At 47.7% G+C, this 9,205-nt stretch overlaps 1 long non-coding RNA gene across 1 annotated transcript; it reads right to left on the bottom strand.

Moving 5' to 3' along the window:
• Nucleotides 1–6,872: 6,872 nt before the first annotated feature.
• LOC138780520 (uncharacterized) lies at nt 6,873–7,760 on the bottom strand. Its single transcript, XR_011361338.1, has 2 exons — nt 7,727–7,760; nt 6,873–7,630 (listed from the first exon to the last, which is right to left on the bottom strand). It is a non-coding gene; the product is annotated as an uncharacterized lncRNA (long non-coding RNA).
• Nucleotides 7,761–9,205: the final 1,445 nt, after the last annotated feature.

The raw sequence follows: 9,205 nt of genomic DNA, 5'->3' as shown, positions 1-9,205 counted from the left end.
GCTGGTAAGGTAAGTGCAGGCAGGTGTAGATCAAACCATTTTATTTCTATATATTTGGGGGGCCAATATAGACCTCTGCATACTGCTAAGATTCTGAGAAGTTACCCCATTTTTTTTTATTTTTTTATTATTTTTTTTACAGTAGTCATTTACTATATGGATGGGTGGATGCATGCATGCCCAAACCTCTTACCCCACCCAAAATAAAGCCCTTGCTGGGTGCGTAGCCGTGTGTGCATGCCACTCTGGCCGTTCTTATCCGCTCTCTGGGGGCGTGCACAAAGTGGTGGCATTGCTAATGCAATGACCTGCCTTGGTTGCCATGGCAACACAAGTCAAAGTTCATATCCAGCCAGCTCATAGGGCAAAGGTCGTATCCAGCTAGCTGGGGTGATGTCATCAAGGCAGCGATGACATATATAGGTGCCTATATAGGGGCAGGCAGCTTAGTTGCAGCCAGGCTTGCAACCAGGTAGGTAGCGTAGGTAGGTAGCTGGTAAGGTAAGTGCAGGCAGGTGTAGATCAAACCATTTTATTTCTATATATTTGGGGGGCCAATATAGACCTCTGCATACTGCTAAGATTCTGAGAAGTTACCCCATTTTTTTTTATTTTTTTTATTATTTTTTTTACAGTAGTCATTTACTATATGGATGGGTGGATGCATGCATGCCCAAACCTCTTACCCCACCCAAAATAAAGCCCTTGCTGGGTGCGTAGCCGTGTGTGCATGCCACTCTGGCCGTTCTTATCCGCTCTCTGGGGGCGTGCACAAAGTGGTGGCATTGCTAATGCAATGACCTGCCTTGGTTGCCATGGCAACACAAGTCAAAGTTCATATCCAGCCAGCTCATAGGGCAAAGGTCGTATCCAGCTAGCTGGGGTGATGTCATCAAGGCAGCGATGACATATATAGGTGCCTATATAGGTCAGGCAGCTTAGTTGCAGCCAGGCTTGCAACCAGGTAGGTAGCGTAGGTAGGTAGCTGGTAAGGTAAGTGCAGGCAGGTGTAGATCAAACCATTTTATTTCTATATATTTGGGGGGCCAATATAGACCCATTGCATACTGCTAAGATTCTGAGAAGTTACCCCATTTTTTTTTATTTTTTTTATTATTTTTTTACAGTAGTCATTTACTATATGGATGGGTGGATGCATGCATGCCCAAACCTCTTACCCCACCCAAAATAAAGCCCTTGCTGGGTGCGTAGCCGTGTGTGCATGCCACTCTGGCCGTTCTTATCCGCTCTCTGGGGGCGTGCACAAAGTGGTGGCATTGCTAATGCAATGACCTGCCTTGGTTGCCATGGCAACACAAGTCAAAGTTCATATCCAGCCAGCTCATAGGGCAAAGGTCGTATCCAGCTAGCTGGGGTGATGTCATCAAGGCAGCGATGACATATATAGGTGCCTATATAGGGGCAGGCAGCTTAGTTGCAGCCAGGCTTGCAACCAGGTAGGTAGCGTAGGTAGGTAGCTGGTAAGGTAAGTGCAGGCAGGTGTAGATCAAACCATTTTATTTCTATATATTTGGGGGGCCAATATAGACCTCTGCATACTGCTAAGATTCTGAGAAGTTACCCCATTTTTTTTTATTTTTTTTATTATTTTTTTTACAGTAGTCATTTACTATGTGGATGGGTGGATGCATGCATGCCCAAACCTCTTACCCCACCCAAAATAAAGCCCTTGCTGGGTGCGTAGCCGTGTGTGCATGCCACTCTGGCCGTTCTTATCCGCTCTCTGGGGGCGTGCACAAAGTGGTGGCATTGCTAATGCAATGACCTGCCTTGGTTGCCATGGCAACACAAGTCAAAGTTCATATCCAGCCAGCTCATAGGGCAAAGGTCGTATCCGCTAGCTGGGGTGATGTCATCAAGGCAGCGATGACATATATAGGTGCCTATATAGGGGCAGGCAGCTTAGTTGCAGCCAGGCTTGCAACCAGGTAGGTAGCGTAGGTAGGTAGCTGGTAAGGTAAGTGCAGGCAGGTGTAGATCAAACCATTTTATTTCTATATATTTGGGGGGCCAATATAGACCTCTGCATACTGCTAAGATTCTGAGAAGTTACCCCATTTTTTTTAATTTTTTTTATTATTTTTTTTACAGTAGTCATTTACTATATGGATGGGTGGATGCATGCATGCCCAAACCTCTTACCCCACCCAAAATAAAGCCCTTGCTGGGTGCGTAGCCGTGTGTGCATGCCACTCTGGCCGTTCTTATCCGCTCTCTGGGGGCGTGCACAAAGTTTTGGCATTGCTGATGCAATGACCTGCCTTGGTTGCCATGGCAACACAAGTCAAAGTTCATATCCAGCCAGCTCATAGGGCAAAGGTCGTATCCAGCTAGCTGGGGTGATGTCATCAAGGCAGCGATGACATATATAGGTGCCTATATAGGGGCAGGCAGCTTAGTTGCAGCCAGGCTTGCAACCAGGTAGGTAGCGTAGGTAGGTAGCTGGTAAGGTAAGTGCAGGCAGGTGTAGATCAAACCATTTTATTTCTATATATTTGGGGGGCCAATATAGACCTCTGCATACTGCTAAGATTCTGAGAAGTTACCCCATTTTTTTTATTTTTTTTATTATTTTTTTACAGTAGTCATTTACTATATGGATGGGTGGATGCATGCATGCCCAAACCTCTTACCCCACCCAAAATAAAGCCCTTGCTGGGTGCGTAGCCGTGTGTGCATGCCACTCTGGCCGTTCTTATCCGCTCTCTGGGGGCGTGCACAAAGTGGTGGCATTGCTGATGCAATGACCTGCCTTGGTTGCCATGGCAACACAAGTCAAAGTTCATATCCAGCCAGCTCATAGGGCAAAGGTCGTATCCAGCTAGCTGGGGTGATGTCATCAAGGCAGCGATGACATATATAGGTGCCTATATAGGGGCAGGCAGCTTAGTTGCAGCCAGGCTTGCAACCAGGTAGGTAGCGTAGGTAGGTAGCTGGTAAGGTAAGTGCAGGCAGGTGTAGATCAAACCATTTTATTTCTATATATTTGGGGGGCCAATATAGACCTCTGCATACTGCTAAGATTCTGAGAAGTTACCCCTTTTTTTTTTTTTTTTTATTATTTTTTTTACAGTAGTCATTTACTATATGGATGGGTGGATGCATGCATGCCCAAACCTCTTACCCCACCCAAAATAAAGCCCTTGCTGGGTGCGTAGCCGTGTGTGCATGCCACTCTGGCCGTTCTTATCCGCTCTCTGGGGGCGTGCACAAAGTGGTGGCATTGCTAATGCAATGACCTGCCTTGGTTGCCATGGCAACACAAGTCAAAGTTCATATCCAGCCAGCTCATAGGGCAAAGGTCGTATCCAGCTAGCTGGGGTGATGTCATCAAGGCAGCGATGACATATATAGGTGCCTATATAGGGGCAGGCAGCTTAGTTGCAGCCAGGCTTGCAACCAGGTAGGTAGCGTAGGTAGGTAGCTGGTAAGGTAAGTGCAGGCAGGTGTAGATCAAACCATTTTATTTCTATATATTTGGGGGGCCAATATAGACCTCTGCATACTGCTAAGATTCTGAGAAGTTACCCCATTTTTTTTTATTTTTTTATTATTTTTTTTTACAGTAGTCATTTACTATATGGATGGGTGGATGCATGCATGCCCAAACCTCTTACCCCACCCAAAATAAAGCCCTTGCTGGGTGCGTAGCCGTGTGTGCATGCCACTCTGGCCGTTCTTATCCGCTCTCTGGGGGCGTGCACAAAGTGGTGGCATTGCTAATGCAATGACCTGCCTTGGTTGCCATGGCAACACAAGTCAAAGTTCATATCCAGCCAGCTCATAGGGCAAAGGTCGTATCCAGCTAGCTGGGGTGATGTCATCAAGGCAGCGATGACATATATAGGTGCCTATATAGGGGCAGGCAGCTTAGTTGCAGCCAGGCTTGCAACCAGGTAGGTAGCGTAGGTAGGTAGCTGGTAAGGTAAGTGCAGGCAGGTGTAGATCAAACCATTTTATTTCTATATATTTGGGGGGCCAATATAGACCTCTGCATACTGCTAAGATTCTGAGAAGTTACCCCATTTTTTTTTTTTTTTTTATTATTTTTTTTACAGTAGTCATTTACTATATGGATGGGTGGATGCATGCATGCCCAAACCTCTTACCCCACCCAAAATAAAGCCCTTGCTGGGTGCGTAGCCGTGTGTGCATGCCACTCTGGCCGTTCTTATCCGCTCTCTGGGGGCGTGCACAAAGTGGTGGCATTGCTAATGCAATGACCTGCCTTGGTTGCCACGGCAACACAAGTCAAAGTTCATATCCAGCCAGCTCATAGGGCAAAGGTCGTATCCAGCTAGCTGGGGTGATGTCATCAAGGCAGCGATGACATATATAGGTGCCTATATAGGGGCAGGCAGCTTAGTTGCAGCCAGGCTTGCAACCAGGTAGGTAGCGTAGGTAGGTAGCTGGTAAGGTAAGTGCAGGCAGGTGTAGATCAAACCATTTTATTTCTATATATTTGGGGGGCCAATATAGACCTCTGCATACTGCTAAGATTCTGAGAAGTTACCCCATTTTTTTTTATTTTTTTTATTATTTTTTTACAGTAGTCATTTACTATATGGATGGGTGGATGCATGCATGCCCAAACCTCTTACCCCACCCAAAATAAAGCCCTTGCTGGGTGCGTAGCCGTGTGTGCATGCCACTCTGGCCGTTCTTATCCGCTCTCTGGGGGCGTGCACAAAGTGGTGGCATTGCTAATGCAATGACCTGCCTTGGTTGCCACGGCAACACAAGTCAAAGTTCATATCCAGCCAGCTCATAGGGCAAAGGTCGTATCCAGCTAGCTGGGTGATGTCATCAAGGCAGCGATGACATATATAGGTGCCTATATAGGGGCAGGCAGCTTAGTTGCAGCCAGGCTTGCAACCAGGTAGGTAGCGTAGGTAGGTAGCTGGTAAGGTAAGTGCAGGCAGGTGTAGATCAAACCATTTTATTTCTATATATTTGGGGGGCCAATATAGACCTCTGCATACTGCTAAGATTCTGAGAAGTTACCCCATTTTTTTTATTTTTTTTATTATTTTTTTTACAGTAGTCATTTACTATATGGATGGGTGGATGCATGCATGCCCAAACCTCTTACCCCACCCAAAATAAAGCCCTTGCTGGGTGCGTAGCCGTGTGTGCATGCCACTCTGGCCGTTCTTATCCGCTCTCTGGGGGCGCGCACAAAGTGGTGGCATTGCTAATGCAATGACCTGCCTTGGTTGCCATGGCAACACAAGTCAAAGTTCATATCCAGCCAGCTCATAGGGCAAAGGTCGTATCCAGCTAGCTGGGGTGATGTCATCAAGGCAGCGATGACATATATAGGTGCCTATATAGGGGCAGGCAGCTTAGTTGCAGCCAGGCTTGCAACCAGGTAGGTAGCTGGTAAGGTAAGTGCAGGCAGGTGTAGATCAAACCATTTTATTTCTATATATTTGGGGGGCCAATATAGACCTCTGCATACTGCTAAGATTCTGAGAAGTTACCCCATTTTTTTTTATTTTTTTTACAGTAGTCATTTACTATATGGATAGGTGGATGCATGCATGCCCAAACCTCTTACCCCACCCAAAATAAAGCCCTTGCTGGGTGCGTAGCCGTGTGTGCATGCCACTCTGGCCGTTCTTATCCGCTCTCTGGGGGCGTGCACAAAGTGGTGGCATTGCTGATGCAATGACCTGCCTTGGTTGCCATGGCAACACAAGTCAAAGTTCATATCCAGCCAGCTCATAGGGCAAAGGTCGTATCCAGCTAGCTGGGGTGATGTCATCAAGGCAGCGATGACATATATAGGTGCCTATATAGGGGCAGGCAGCTTAGTTGCAGCCAGGCTTGCAACCAGGTAGGTAGCGTAGGTAGGTAGCTGGTAAGGTAAGTGCAGGCAGGTGTAGATCAAACCATTTTATTTCTATATATTTGGGGGGCCAATATAGACCTCTGCATACTGCTAAGATTCTGAGAAGTTACCCCATTTTTTTTTATTTTTTTTATTATTTTTTTTACAGTAGTCATTTACTATATGGATGGGTGGATGCATGCATGCCCAAACCTCTTACCCCACCCAAAATAAAGCCCTTGCTGGGTGCGTAGCCGTGTGTGCATGCCACTCTGGCCGTTCTTATCCGCTCTGTGGGGGCGTGCACAAAGTGGTGGCATTGCTAATGCAATGACCTGCCTTGGTTGCCATGGCAACACAAGTCAAAGTTCATATCCAGCCAGCTCATAGGGCAAAGGTCGTATCCAGCTAGCTGGGGTGATGTCATCAAGGCAGCGATGACATATATAGGTGCCTATATAGGCATACCTCCCAACTTTTGCAAAGAGCAAAGAGGGACATGTGCGCCGCGGTCCCAATAGCCACGCCCCCATAGCGACCCTCCATAGCCACGCCCCTATATCAACCCTCCATAGCCACTCCCCTACAGTCACCACATGCTGCTGACTGAATAGTGCCCTATACAGTATCCAATCCCGCCAAAAATTCCCTATATGGTATCCAATCCCCCATTATAGTGCCCCACATAGAATCCAATCCCCCACATAGTGCCCCACATAGTATCCAATCCCCCACATAGTGCCCCACATAGTATCCAATCCCCCAATATAGTGCCCCACATAGTATCCAATCCCCCACATAGTGCCCCACATAGTATCCAATCCCCCACATATAGTGCCCCACATAGAATCCAATCCCCCACATAGTGCCCCACATAGTATCCAATGCACCCATATAGTGCCCCACATAGTGTCCAATCCCCCACATCGTGCCCCACATAGTAGCCAATCCCCCCATATATGCCCCACATAGAATCCAATCCCCATATTGTGAGGAAACAAAAAAACGAGACGACACATAAGATAGGGGTAAAATGAAGAATTTTATTGGCAAATGTATTATGTTATTGTTATGGGATCCCTAAGCTATTGATCCAAAAGAAGGCGAAAACCTCTGGACATCGGGGGTCAATCTTTGTCGCAGGGGGGAAATTCCTTCTTGACCCCAAACATAGGCGATCGGTCCGAGGACCCTGGATCAAAGCTGCTAAAGTATGTCACTAGCTGGGGACTGATAGTAATGTAGGGGTAGGTATGATGTAGTGTGGGGGCAGATATCATATAGGGGCAGGTGTCATGTAGGGGTAGGTATGATGTAGTGTGGGGGGCAGGTATCATTTAGGGGCAGGTGTCATGTAGGGGCAGGTATGATGTAGTGCGGGGGGCAGGTATGATGGAGTGTGGGGGCAGGTGTCATGTAGGGGCAGGTGTCATGTAGGGGCAGGTATGATGTAGTGCAGGGGGCAGGTATGATGGAGTGCGGGGGCAGGTGTCATGTAGGGGCAGGTCTGATGTAGTGTTGGGGGAAGGTAGCATGCAGTGTATGGGTAGGTATGTAGTGCAAGTGCGGATGTCATACATTACCAGCGGATGCTTCCTAGCGTCGGCTCCTCTTCAGGATGAGTCTCTTCGGAGGGTGAGGTGGAATGACGAAATCTTCATCCATGCAGGCGCAGAGAATCCTGGCTCTTTCCGATCTTCTGGGCAGAGTCTTTTCTTCGGCCTTGGGCGCTGATCGATACCTCCGCTGGGCCTCCTCGTTGGTCGGCATACATCTCTAAAACAGAAAAATAATTGAAGTCAGTCAGAGATTCTTTGAAACGATCTAGATATTATTGTTACAGGGATCCTAGCAGCCAATGCGGTGACTTACGTCCTTCTGGAAGATGGGAGAAGGCAGGAACTGGCGGCGTAGGCGAGCGTCTGGAGGGCCTTCATATCCATGGTCTTCAGATCGACGGCGGGTCCATAGAAGATCGGGAGGCGTTGATAGAAGATCTAAAGAGAAAACAATACAGTGAATGTCAACTTTCCTATAGCAGGAATAAGGGCAGACATATTATACATGTAACCCCGGACAGTTACATAGGGGTCCTATGGGAGGGCGGGTGGCAGGGGGCGACCAACACCTTTAAAAAAAAAAACCATTACTATCCCTACATATGGCAATACATAGTGGTAATGATGCCATGGCTCCAAGGAACCGGAGGAGTGTGACCCTGGGGATGGTGGAGGTTCCCTATGGATGGTTCCCCGGTCTCCTCCCATTAGCAGCGCCACCTGGGGCCCTCGGTCTCTGGCTCCATCCCACAAATACACTGACCGGCAGGAAAGCCCGGGCGCCGGCCATCCTCCAGTAGTCCTCAGGTGTCGCCTTCATGTCTCGCAGATGCAGGTCCAGGAAGTCCATGTCCAAAAATCGAAATCCAAAAATCGTAGTCCAAGAATCCGAAGCCAAAAAGTCGTATGCCGAGTAATCCAACCAAAAAAATCACCAAGAGAGCGGTCCAAAAAGAGCAAAAGAGCAGCAGTCGCAGAGAAGTCTGTCTTCACCCACAGAGGAGATCCAACAGACAAGGTTGCCTAGCGACGCGTTGCTTTTATTGATGTTGCGTGTTTGTCTCCTGCAATCCTATTGGCTGATCACTGACCAATGGGCTTTGATGACACTGACATGTATAGCCCCCTTTACACTATGCTTCTTTTTCTTTTTTTTTTTTTTTTTTTTTTAACTTTAGGTACAATGTTATGTTACCACATACTGGATTTATCCCTCTAATATATATAGTAACAATGTTCCCTGTTGCCCACGGCAACCAATCACAGCTCAACTATGAAATATTAATTAGACGAGCATTTCCAGAAAAATACTTAGGGGGAGATTCATCCAACTGGTGTAAAGTAGAATTGTCTTAGTTGCCCCTAGCAACCAATCAGATTCCACCTTTCATTCCTCACAGATTCTTTAGAAAATGAAAGGTGGAATCTGATGGGTTGCTAGGGGCAACTAAGACAATTCTACTTCACACCAGTTTTGATAAATCTCCCCCATAGTGCTTGAAAAGAGCGCCCCGTTAACAGTGACTTCCCTTTAAGTTAAACTTTAAGCCTTGATACCCTCCCTTTAACCCCTTAAGGACCGCGGGCGTACATTTACGCCCCCGCTGCCTGGGCTTTAAGGCAAGAGGGCGTAAATGTACGCCCTGGCGCGGACCCGTGCTACGGAGCGGGCTCACGAGCTGAGCCCGCCCCATAGCGGGTGAGGACCGGCTGCTGTATGCAGCCAGGCCCTCATCCTCAATGGCGGACGACCGCGATCTCGCGGCCGCCCGCCATTAACCCCTTAAACGCA

The sequence above is a fragment of the Dendropsophus ebraccatus genome, unplaced genomic scaffold (assembly GCF_027789765.1).
Source record: "Dendropsophus ebraccatus isolate aDenEbr1 unplaced genomic scaffold, aDenEbr1.pat pat_scaffold_833_ctg1, whole genome shotgun sequence".
NCBI lineage: Eukaryota > Metazoa > Chordata > Amphibia > Anura > Hylidae > Dendropsophus > Dendropsophus ebraccatus.
This window is presented reverse-complemented; position numbering and strand designations above follow the sequence as displayed.